Raw genomic sequence first — 11,389 nt, 5'->3', positions numbered from 1 at the left:
TGTGCCCTCCTCTCCTCTCCTCTCCTCTCCTCTCCTCTCCTCTCCTTTCCTTTCCTTTCTTTGAGACAGGATCTCACTATATAGCCTTGGTAAGACTATAACTATGTAGACCAGGATGGCTTGCAAACATGTAGAGCTGGGCCTGTGTCAGTCTCCTGGGTGCTGGGAATAAATGTGCATGCCACTGTGCCTAGCCTGAAACACTGTGTTTTGACTAATGTACAGAAGGAAGAGGCTGGGAAGGTGTTTCTGGGATCTGCATGATTTGGGAAAGCCCAACGACACTGGGTGACCTTTTCCCATGTCTAAACCATCTCACAGCAATTTAAGGGCAAGCAATTTTAACACAAGCAAATCGTAGTTGTGTAAAATACCACATGCATCTAGGACTTCCACTGTGGGGTGATGAAGGGGCTCGTATCGGCTGATGACCCAACTGAGAGCCACTGGCAAGCCAGAGGAGAAGTCGGGCAGCCAGGTGAGATGGAACAAGCCCTCCGGTCCTGCATTTCCCTCATCAATTATTTCCCAAGTCACTGAAGATGAACAGCCAGAAGTCTGCCACAAGGCACCTGGGGGTGGGCTGAGAGGCCACAGAAGTTTCTGGCAGTTTCACCAAGCCAAGGGAAGAATTGGAGCCGGGGCTGGTCAGTGCTCAGAATCAGCTGTCCCACGGAAATGCTGTGTGTGCTGTGTGCCTCTTAGAAGGAAATGAGAATCTATCCGGAAAGCATCGGCTTCATCTACAGGCTCCACATCTTCATTCTCGCTGCCCCGAGTTCTGTTAAACGGATAAGGGGAGCTGTGCACAGAGCTCAGGACCAACAACCAGAGCCCAGGGTGCTGGAAAAGCACAGTGATTCAGAGCCTGGTACTGCATTTACATCACAACAGGCGTTCTGGTTAAGAATTCCTGGGGCCTGGCTCTGTGGGGCGTGCCTTTAATCTCAGCACCAGGGAGGTAGAGACAGGTGGATCTCCATGAGTTCGAGGCCAACCAAGGTTACACATGTGACCCTTTCTCAGAAAAGCAATTAAAAAAAAGTTCTTGGTTAGAGGGTGCAGCTCTGTTTTACAGCACAGGCTTGAAGTGTGACGACCCTGATGACAGGAGCAGAGGAAATGGGGGGGGTGAGAAGGAATGGGAAGGAGCGAGGATGAGAATTCTACTTGTTATATTTGAAAATCAAAATCCCGAAACTCCTGGAATTCATAAGCAGCGAAGGGATGGACTTGACAAGCGATGAGAAACATCGGAAGGGGGTTTGTGAGCTGAATGTTGCTCAGTTGAAAGCAGACAGAGGAAAAATATTTCGACTCACAGAAATCAGCAAAAGACACACCTGCAGCATTGTGAGGATGGCTGGTCACCCACGCACACCCACTGTCCAAGAACCAGGGGCACCGATTCTCGGACAACACTCACACAACTTAGCCACATGCAGTGTGAATTCTTTTTTTAATATTTATTTATTATGGATACAATATTCCGTTTGCATATATGCCTGCTAGAAGAGGGCACCAGACCTCATTACAGATGGTTGTGAGCCACCATGTGGTTGCTGGGATTCAAACTCGGGTCCTTTGGAAGAACACGCAATGCTCTTAACCGCTGAGCCATCTCTCCAGCCCCGCAGTGTGAATTCTTATTAATCCCTTTACGGTATTGATCCCACCTTTGTTTTTAAAGAGCACGCACCTTTTGTAAGTAGAATTACTATTCCATGAATTAATTTGTTTCTTTTACTGAGGACCTTTGCTTGGTTAGTTTTTGAAACAGAATTTGCTACATAGCCAAGGATGACCTTAACGGTCAACCTGATCAGATTAATAAACACCGGAGAAGGGTCGACCTTTGGAGGTGCTGTGAGGCATTTCCAGAGGTGATGGGGTCTGAGGTTCTGAGCTCCTGAGTGATCACCCCCTTGCTATGGATTTATGATATGAGGTATTGTTGCAATATGGTGCAAAGTAAGATGTGGGGTGGAGGAAGTCGGTAGCTAGGGTTGTGTCTTGGGGGTTTGTCTTGCTCTGGCCCCTTTCTGTGTTCCCTGTCTGTTCTTTGTTTCCTGGCCACCATGCCATGAACTACTCTGTTCCTTGGTACCTTCCTCACCATGCTGGACTGATACCTTCGTGCTGTGAGCCAAAATAAACCTTTCCCCAATAAATTGTTCTTGTTAGATGTTTCCTTGCAGTAGTTAGATAAGAATGAACCTAGCAGTTAATAAAGGAAAGAAAGAGACTAAGCCAGAAGTAATAACAGAGCTACTGGCTAAAGATTTTTCTACACTTGCAAAAGACATTTAGCTACCAATTCAAAAAGTTCTACAAATCCCAAAGAAGATAAATTCAAAGAAAACCCCATCTGGGGACATCACAGAAATACCTCCTTCTTTCCTTCTTTTCCATTGTCTCTTTTCAAACAGAGTCTCATATAGACCAGATCTCATATGGCCTCAAGATCTGTAGCTATGTAACTGGGGACGACTTTAAACTTTTGGTTTCCTATTTCCACCTCCCAAATGCTAGAATTACAGGTGTGCACCATCACACTGGTTTATAGCGGGCTGGCGATCAAGCCCAGTGGTTCATGTATACTAAGCAAGCACCCTACTCATTGGGCTACATCTTTAGCCCTATAAAACTATATCTAAAATTAAAGACAAAATGGGCAGTGGTATGTATGCCTTTAATCTGGAGGTAGAGGCAGGCAGATCTCTGAGTTCAAGGCCAGTCTGGTCTACACAGCAAGTTCCAGGACAGCAAGGGCTATGCAGAGAAACCCTGCCTCAAAAAAATAATAATGATTATTATTTTTTAAAAATATTTATTTATTATGTATACAATATTCTGTCTGTGTGTCTGCCTGCAGGCCAGAAGAAGGCATCAGATCTCATTTCAGATGGTTGTGAGCCACCATGTGATTGCTGGGAATTGAACTCAGGACCTTTGGAAGAGTAGGCAATGCTCTTAACCACTGAGCCATCTCTCCAGCCCCCAATGATTATTATAATAATAAAGTTAAATTCAAGACAAAGATACACTGACAGTACTACAAAGAGAACATAATATGACTGACAGCTGGCTTCCTCAGAAGTAACAGAAGTCAAGAAACAATAAAAAAAAAACCTTAAAGGCTAAAATTTTTAAATGTAAACATACAATTATATAAATATATTATATACATATATTTATCTAGAAAAATTTATATCTAGCAAAAATTTTCCTTTAAGGGCTCTCAGATAAGCACCAAGCTCATACAAAGGAGTGTAATAGCAAGCAAGAGAATAGAAAACAGAGAGTGGTATTTTTGAGAGATGGGAGGTCTTGGTATGTAGCCTGGGATAGCCCAGAACTCCTGGGCTCACAGGATCCTTTTATATCAACTCCTGTGCAGCTGGGACCATGGGCACACACCACTATGCCTCTTTGAGAATAAGAAGCATGTTTAAGAATAGAACACCTGAGCTGGGCAGTGGTGGCGCACGCCTTTAATCCCAGCACTCGGGAGGCAGAGGCAGGCGGATCTCTGTGAGTTCGAGACCAGCCTGGTCTACAGAGCTAGTTCCAGGACAGGCTCCAAAACCGCAGAGAAACCCTGTCTCGAAAATCCAAAAAAAAAAAAAAATAGAACACCTGGGCTGGAGAGATGGCTCAGAGGTTAAGAGCATTGCCTGCTCTTCCAAAGGTCCTGAGTTCAATTCCCAGCAACCACATGGTGGCTCACAACCATCTGTAATGAGGTCTGGTGCCCTCTTTTGGCCAGCAGGCGTACACACAGACAGAATATTGTATACATAGTAAATAAATAAATATTTTTTTAAAAAAAAGAATAGAACACCTAACAAGAAGAAAAAAGGGAACAAAAGTAGATCAGACCCAAAAAACAAAAAGAAAAAAAGACCAAGACAGTTGTTTTTATAGACTTTACCCCAAAACACATGCATACTCCTTAAATCAACTTGACCCAGGAATGTAACCCAAACATGACATCAATAAGTGAGGTTAAAAGGAAGTAAAATTTCACAAGTAAAACGCAAAAATCCTAAATAAAATGCTAACATTCAGATATAATGATACAACAGTAGCTAATACTTTTCATGTCATTTATATCCATAAGGAAGGTACGTTTGACCATCTATCTTATTCCGTTTACGAAAGAAAGTAAAATTTCACCTGACTATTCAGTAGGTTCAGAAAACATTTTTAATGAATTGAGATGTCCATTTATGGTTTTGAAAACTTGTCAAAAGTCGGGAGTTAGTGGTGCATGCCTTTAATCCCAGTACTCAGGAGGCAGAGGCCAGCCTGGTCTACAGAGTGAGTTCCAAGACAGGCTTCAAAGCTACAGAGAAACTTTGACTCTGATAAGGATACACACAGGGACAGTATGCACAGTATACAGTGTCCTTAATGGACAAATTATTATATATATAGTAATAATATAATAGATCAGAAAAGGGAAGGACTCACTCTTGCCACTTCTGTTCAACTGGAAGTCTTAGCCACAGCAATTAAGAAGGAAAAAGAAATGAAGGGCACTTAAAAAGAAAGAGGAAAATTATCTCTGTTCGAAGATAATGTGACCTTATAGGTAGAAAATACTAATGAACCCACATTGAAAAAGTTACATTGAATATAGGAGTCCAGAAAGGTTAAAGAATACAAAATCAAGACATAAATATTAGTTACATTTTTCTATACACAAACAATAATCAAAAGAGAAATTAAGGGGCTGGAGAGATGACTTAGTGGCTAAGGGCATTTGATGCTTTCCCAGAGCATCCTACATCCTAAGCACCCACATCAGGTGGCTCACAACCACCTGTACCTAAAGCTCCAGGGATCCAATGCCTCTAGCCTCCTCAGGCCCCTGCACGCACATATTTATCTCCACATGCAGACACAGGCCTATACACAATTAAAATAATGAAATTAAAGAAATTAATCAAACCTATTTATAATAGCATCAAAAATAATAAAACACTTTACCTGGAGAACTGCAACACATTATTTTTAAAATATTTATTATGTACACAGTGTTCTGTCTGCATTTCTGCCTGCAGGCCAGAAGAGGGCACCAGATCTCATTACAAATGGTTGTGAGCCACCATGTGGTTGTTAGGAATTGAACTCAGGACATCTGGAAGAACAATCAGTGTGTACTCTTAACCACCGAGCCATCTCTCCAGCCCAATAACACATTATTGAAAGAAATTAAGAAAGACACTGTGGGGGGGGGGAGAATGCTCTTGTACACTGTAAAGATTTGTCACTTGTATTGGTTTAATAAAATGCTGATTGGCCAGTAGCCAAGCAGGAAGTATAGGTGGGGCAACCAGACTAGAAGAGTTCTGGGAAGAAGAAACGCAGAGACGCAATCACAAACCAGATGCAGAGGAAGCAATAATAACGCTGCACTGAGAAAAGGTACCAAGCCACATGGCTAAACATAGACAAGAGTTATGGGTTAATCTAAGTTGTAAGAGCTAGTTAATAGTAAGCTTGAGCTAAGAGGCCAAACAGTTTATAATTAATATGTGCCTCTGTGTGTTTCTTTGGGACTGAATGACTGTGAAACCAGGTGGGACAGAAACTTACGTTTACAAGACCAAAATAAATAAAAAGATGTCACTTTATGGGATGAAAGACAATATTGTTAAGATGTCAATATTGCTGAGAGTAACTACAAAGTTAAATAATTTCTACCAAAACACTAATAGTGCTTTTTTTTAGAAATAGAAAAGCCCATCATAGAATTCATATGAAATTGTGAAGGATCTTGAGTAGCCAAAAAAAATCCAGAGATGGAAAAGCAAAGTTGGAAAGTTTTCTTGGTTTAAAAACATATTTTACAATTATAGTGATCAATGGACTAAAGAGATGGCTCAGAGGTTATGAGTACTGACTGCTTTTCCACAGAACCTGGGTTTGGTTCCCAGCACCCACATGGCGTCTCACAACCATCTGTAACTCTAGTCACATGGGAGACTATGCCTCCTTCTGGGCTCCATGGACACCGTAGTCACATGCACCAGAACCACAAGGGTGAAAGCACAGGGCTTCAAGAAACAGTGCCTATGCGTGTAATCCCAGTATCTGGAGGTAGAAACAGGAGCCTCGGGAGTTGCAAGTCATCCTAAGCTGCACATAGGAAGTCTGAGGCCAGCCTGGGACATACAAACATGAAAATAAAAGGCATGGCTGGGGAAGAGGCTCATCTGGAGGAGTCGGTGAAGTTGATCGCCTGTCTTACCACATGCAGGAATGAACACAAGATGGTTGGAAGCCTAAAACTACAAACATCCCAGGATAGAACCCAAGCTACCAGAGCAAACACAAACTTAAAGCAGCTAGAGAGGAATGCTCCCCCAGACCAGATGTCAGGCAAGGCCTTAGGACCCAGAAGATACAAAAGAACACTGCAATTCAGTAAGAGCCCCATGCTAAAATGCATGAGGGCCATTTCTCCAGAGGGGTTCCCAATGGCCAGCAAGCATACGGAAAACATCTCAATATCACTATGGGGCAACGGACATCAAAGTCCAATAAGGCATGCCTTGCACCAGACACTGTAACCACTCTCTCAAAATAAAATAAATAAATAAAAGTATGGGTGAAGGTGTGTGGGAATCACAATTCTTCTGCATGTTTGGTACGGTTGTACAATGATGAAAAAATCAATTAAAACTAGAAGTAGCAGATATGTATTCAAAATAATTTAAAGTGGCATTTCAGTCATGTGTTTTCACACTCCTGTTTACTGCCCCAATATTTACGATAAATGACATGCGTAAGCAATTGTAGTCCATCCACAGGCAAAATATGCTCTACACATACAATGGAATAGACTCAGTCTTTAAAAGGGAAGGGACTACTGCCATGTGTTGCAATGTGGGCGAAACTAAGAAGTGAAATAAACCAGTCACAGAAAGACAAATGCTGCCGGGCTCCACTCCATCTCAGAAACAGTGAGCAGACTGGAAAGGAGAGATGGGGCTCTGTTGTTTGAACGCTCTAGAACTTTCTCTCAAGCAAGAGGGAGGAGGGCTAGCACTCTGTCACTTGGCGCTGTCAAGTCTAGAACAGCATTGTGCTCTCCACTCTAACAGGGTGACAGTAAAGGGACGGTAGGCAGGTCGTTCCGTGAAGTGCCTGCTGTCCAAGTCTGGGGACTTGATTTGCATGCCCACACCCATGCGAAAGCTGGGTGAGCACATGAGTAATACCACGCTGGGGGTGCTGAGACAGGAGGATCCCTGGAGCCCACGGACCAGCCAGTCTAGCTAATCATGACTTCCACATTCAGTGTCTAAAAATGGAAGGTGAGAGCCACTGAAGAAGATACCAAGAGTGACCTCTGGCTTCCACAAGAGCTCAAGTGAACATGTACACACACACACACATGCATGCACATACACATATGCACATGCACATGAGTATGCACACATATGCATACTGAACCCAAGTCTAGGACACTGCTGGGCACCACACCTTGCTGGATAAGATTGCCAAAGGCAGAAAAACAAAGGCAAGCTAGGCATACTCACACCTGTAACCCAGCCTTGAGGAGTCTGAAGCAGTATTTCAGGTCAGTCTGAAGGGTTACAGAATGAGATAACATCAAGACAGAGAGAGAGAGAGAGAGAGAGAAAGAGGGAGAAGGAGAAAGAGAGAGAGAGAAGGAGAGAGAGAAGAGAGAGAGAGAGAGAGAGAGAGAGAGAGAGAGAGAGAGAGAGAGAGAGACCCTCCTGGCATAATTCCCAGCTCTCAGGTCAGTCTGTAACCACAATGAGACTCCATTACCATTTGAAGGAGAAAAAGAAAAGACAGATGGGAGGGGGAGGGAGGGGGAGGAAGGAAGGAGAAGGAGGGAGGATGGGAGAGGTCTGACTTGATCAAGTGGTCAGTGAAGTGGTGAGCTATGTTTACAGTCAGCTACTTCTTCCTTCAGCCTGAGAAATGCGGTCACTGGGTGATGAAATGTACACGGTCTATTTTCTTCCTTCCTTCCTTCCTTCCTTCCTTCCTTTCTTTCTTTCTTTCTTTCTTTCTTTCTTTCTTTCTTTCTTTCTTTCTTTCTGTCATTGGTTTGTTTTTTTTCCAGACAGGGTTTCTCTGTCTATTCCTCACTGTCCTAGAATTCGCTTTGTAGACCAAGCAGGTTCCAAACTCACAGAGATCTGTTTGCCTCTGCCTTCTCAGTGCTGGAATTAAAGGTGTATACCACCACCACCACCTGGGTAAACGTCTATTTTCATATACAAAGATCAAATGTGAAATTTTAAAATTACGTCATTTCAGGCCAGTGGGATGGCTCAAAGGGTGTTCGCTGCCAAGCCAGACAATTTGAATTTGATGCCCGAGATCTTGGGCTGTTTTTGTTTGGAATTTTTGGTGGTTGTTTTTGTCAACTCAATACTAATTTTATTTGGCTAGAATCTCAATTACCTCAATTAAGAAAATGCCTCCACTCGGATCACCTGTAGGAAAGTCTTTAGGGCATTTTCTTGATAGATGGTTGATGTGGGTAGGCCCAGGCCACAGGGAGGCCTCACTCCTGAGCAGCTGGTCCTGGGTGGTATGAGGAAACAGACTGAACAGTCCAGGAGATCAAGCCGGTAAGCAGTGTTCTTTTGTGGCTTCTGATGAGCTCCTGCCCTGGCTTCCCTCAGTTTGGGAGTGTGACCTGAGATGCAGAAGCTGAAATAAAACCTTTCCTCCCCAAGTTGCTTTTGGTCATGACGTTTTATCCCAGCAATAGAAACCCCAGGTAGAGATTGGTACCAGGTTACAGTGTGCTGCTGTGGTGGGACCTGACTGTATTTTGGGGGGAGGATTGTGGAAAGACTTTAGAACTTTGGGCTGGAAAAGTCAATGAGTGCCCAGAACTAAGGAGCCATGGGAAAGTAGAAGATAATTCTGAGAGCAATACAGACATAGGAGGCCTGTGAAAGACCCTGCTGAGGCCTTTTGGTAGTATGAATTAAGAATCTGTGGTTCTGGTCAACTGGGGCTGAAAAACTGGCTGTGATTAAGAAGAAACCAGCATCACTGAGGGAAATCTTCTAGATGTTTCCTCAGAGTCAGCACACAAAGCTGTGCTCCAGAGGCCCCCAAGGCAGAACCCAGGCTGGCAGCAGAAGTTGGTAATGTGTACGAGTTCTCCAGGTGATGCTGACTTTGAAGGCTTGAAGGGGTCCCGGAGAGAAGTTGAAGCTTGGCACCCTGTGGTAGGATCAGAGCCCCTGAGGAGAGCTCAGAAGAGACTCGGTGAAAGTGCAGCCCAGTTGCCGTGGAGACCCCAGCGCTTTAGAGATGACAGGACCAGGGGATGACTGCCAAGGACAGCAGCAGCTGACAGATGGAGCAAACCAGTAAGCAACACCCCTCCACGGCCTCTGCTTCGGTTCCTGCTTCCAGGTTCCTGCCCTTGACTTCCCTGGATGACTAACTACAGGCTATGAGATGAAATAAACCCTTCCCCCAACAGTTACCTTTGTTTCACCACAGTTAGAACCCCTAACTAAGACAGACCCACAAGGCAGAAGGAGAGAACTGAGTCTCTGTTGCCCTCTGTCCTCCACAGGCATGCCGTGCCACACCCCCTCAGGTAAATAAGTTAACTTAACGTTAACAACAAGAGACAGCCCGCAAGCACGGCTCAAACGACGCCAGACTTGCTAAGATGAATGAGAGGAGTGAGAAATGAGGGGCTGGACAGACTGCGCTCATGGACAGAGAAGTTTCAAGGAAGTCTCAGCATACATACAATCTCTAGCAAAGCTCCCCGGGGAAACTGATAAGATTATTTCAACATTAGCGGAGTCATTTGAAGGAAGTCACTGCCAAGAAACCAAACTGCCCAATGGGAAAGAAGGAAGACGGCAAATGAACTGGCTTGTAGCCGCTGGACCGCCGACAAAATTGCCACTGCATTTGGGTGGAGGAGGCCTGGCATTCAAAATGAATGGAAAGTTTTAGGTTAGCTTGAGCTACATGGAGAGACTGCCATCTCAAAACAACAGCAAAGCCAGGCTCTACGGAAGATGTTTTTAATCCCAGTACCAGGGAGGCAGAGGCAGGAGAGTCTCTGTGAATTTGAGGTCAGCCTGGTCTATGTAGCAAGCTGCAGAGCAGCCAGAGTTACATAAAGAGGTTCTGTCTCAAAACAACAAACACATAAAAGCAATCAAAATAACAACAAAGATGCCATATTAGTTGAATAATCATGCAGCTAAAAACAACCCTTGACCCCTACTTCACACAGAGCATAAAAGTCAATTCCTGGGGCTGAGCCATAGCTCAAGAGTTGAGTGCTCTCCCGGCACGCACAAGGCCCCTAGCTTCAATCACCCGGTACTGTCAGGAAATAGAGGCCAGTTCCAGACATGCTGTAAGCTCAATGTGAAAGTAAAATAATAAACGACATAGCAGAAAGTGGAATGATGTTCTGTGGTGGAATATTAGTTGAAGATGTGTTACTTTTGTTTATGCTGTGGAATGTTTGTTTAATGATGCAAAGATGTGTTGCATTCTTTTATGTCATGTTACTTTGCCTATCTAAAACACCTGACTGTCTAATAAAGAGATGAGTGGCCAATAACTAGACAGGAGAGGGATAGGTGGGGCTGCAGAGAGAATAAATAGGAGGAGAAATCTAGGCTCAAAAGAAGAGAGAGTGGCGAGAAAAGGAGGAGAGAAAGGTGCTAGGGGTCAACCCACCAGGCACGCATCTAGCCAGGGAGTAAGAAGGGAAGAAAGATGTATAGAATAAAGAAAAGTTTAAAAACCCAGAGACAAAATGTAGTTAAAGAGAAACGGGATAATTTAAGTTACAAAAGCTTGCTAGAAACAAGGCAAGCTAAGGCCGGGCGTTCATACGTAAGAAGTCATCTCTGTGTATTTATTTGGGAGTTGAGTTCTAATGACCTTGGTGCCAGTCCAACTTCCTAAACACACTTATAGCTCAGGAATAAAAGAGAAAAGAAGAGTTATAAGTTGAATTTCATGAACATTAAGAAAGGCTGTTCACCTAGTGGGGCGACGCAGTGGCTCATTGAGCCAAGTGCCTGCTGAATGAGTACGAGGACCCAAGCTCAGATCCCCAGCACCCACTCAAGAGTCAGGGATGGCTCCATGTATCTGCAGCCTCAGTGTTGGGAGGCAGAGACAGGTGGAGCCCTAAAGCTCACTGACGGCCAGCCTGGTTGAAATAGTGAGCGTCAGGTTCAGTGAGAGACCCCCATCTCAACCAACAAGGTGGACAGTGATGGAGCAGGGAACTCAGTCATGACCCCTGGCCTCCACGCGTGCCTGCATTGCTCAGTTTACCTGATACACAAAACAGAACAGAATTCCGAGCGCCAGGGGAAGAGCTTGCAGT

This window comes from Microtus ochrogaster, chromosome 8 (genome assembly GCF_000317375.1).
Source record: "Microtus ochrogaster isolate Prairie Vole_2 chromosome 8, MicOch1.0, whole genome shotgun sequence".
In the NCBI taxonomy this organism is placed as follows: domain Eukaryota; kingdom Metazoa; phylum Chordata; class Mammalia; order Rodentia; family Cricetidae; genus Microtus; species Microtus ochrogaster.
The sequence above is the reverse complement of the archived record's forward strand: the minus strand, read 5'-3'. Positions refer to the sequence as shown.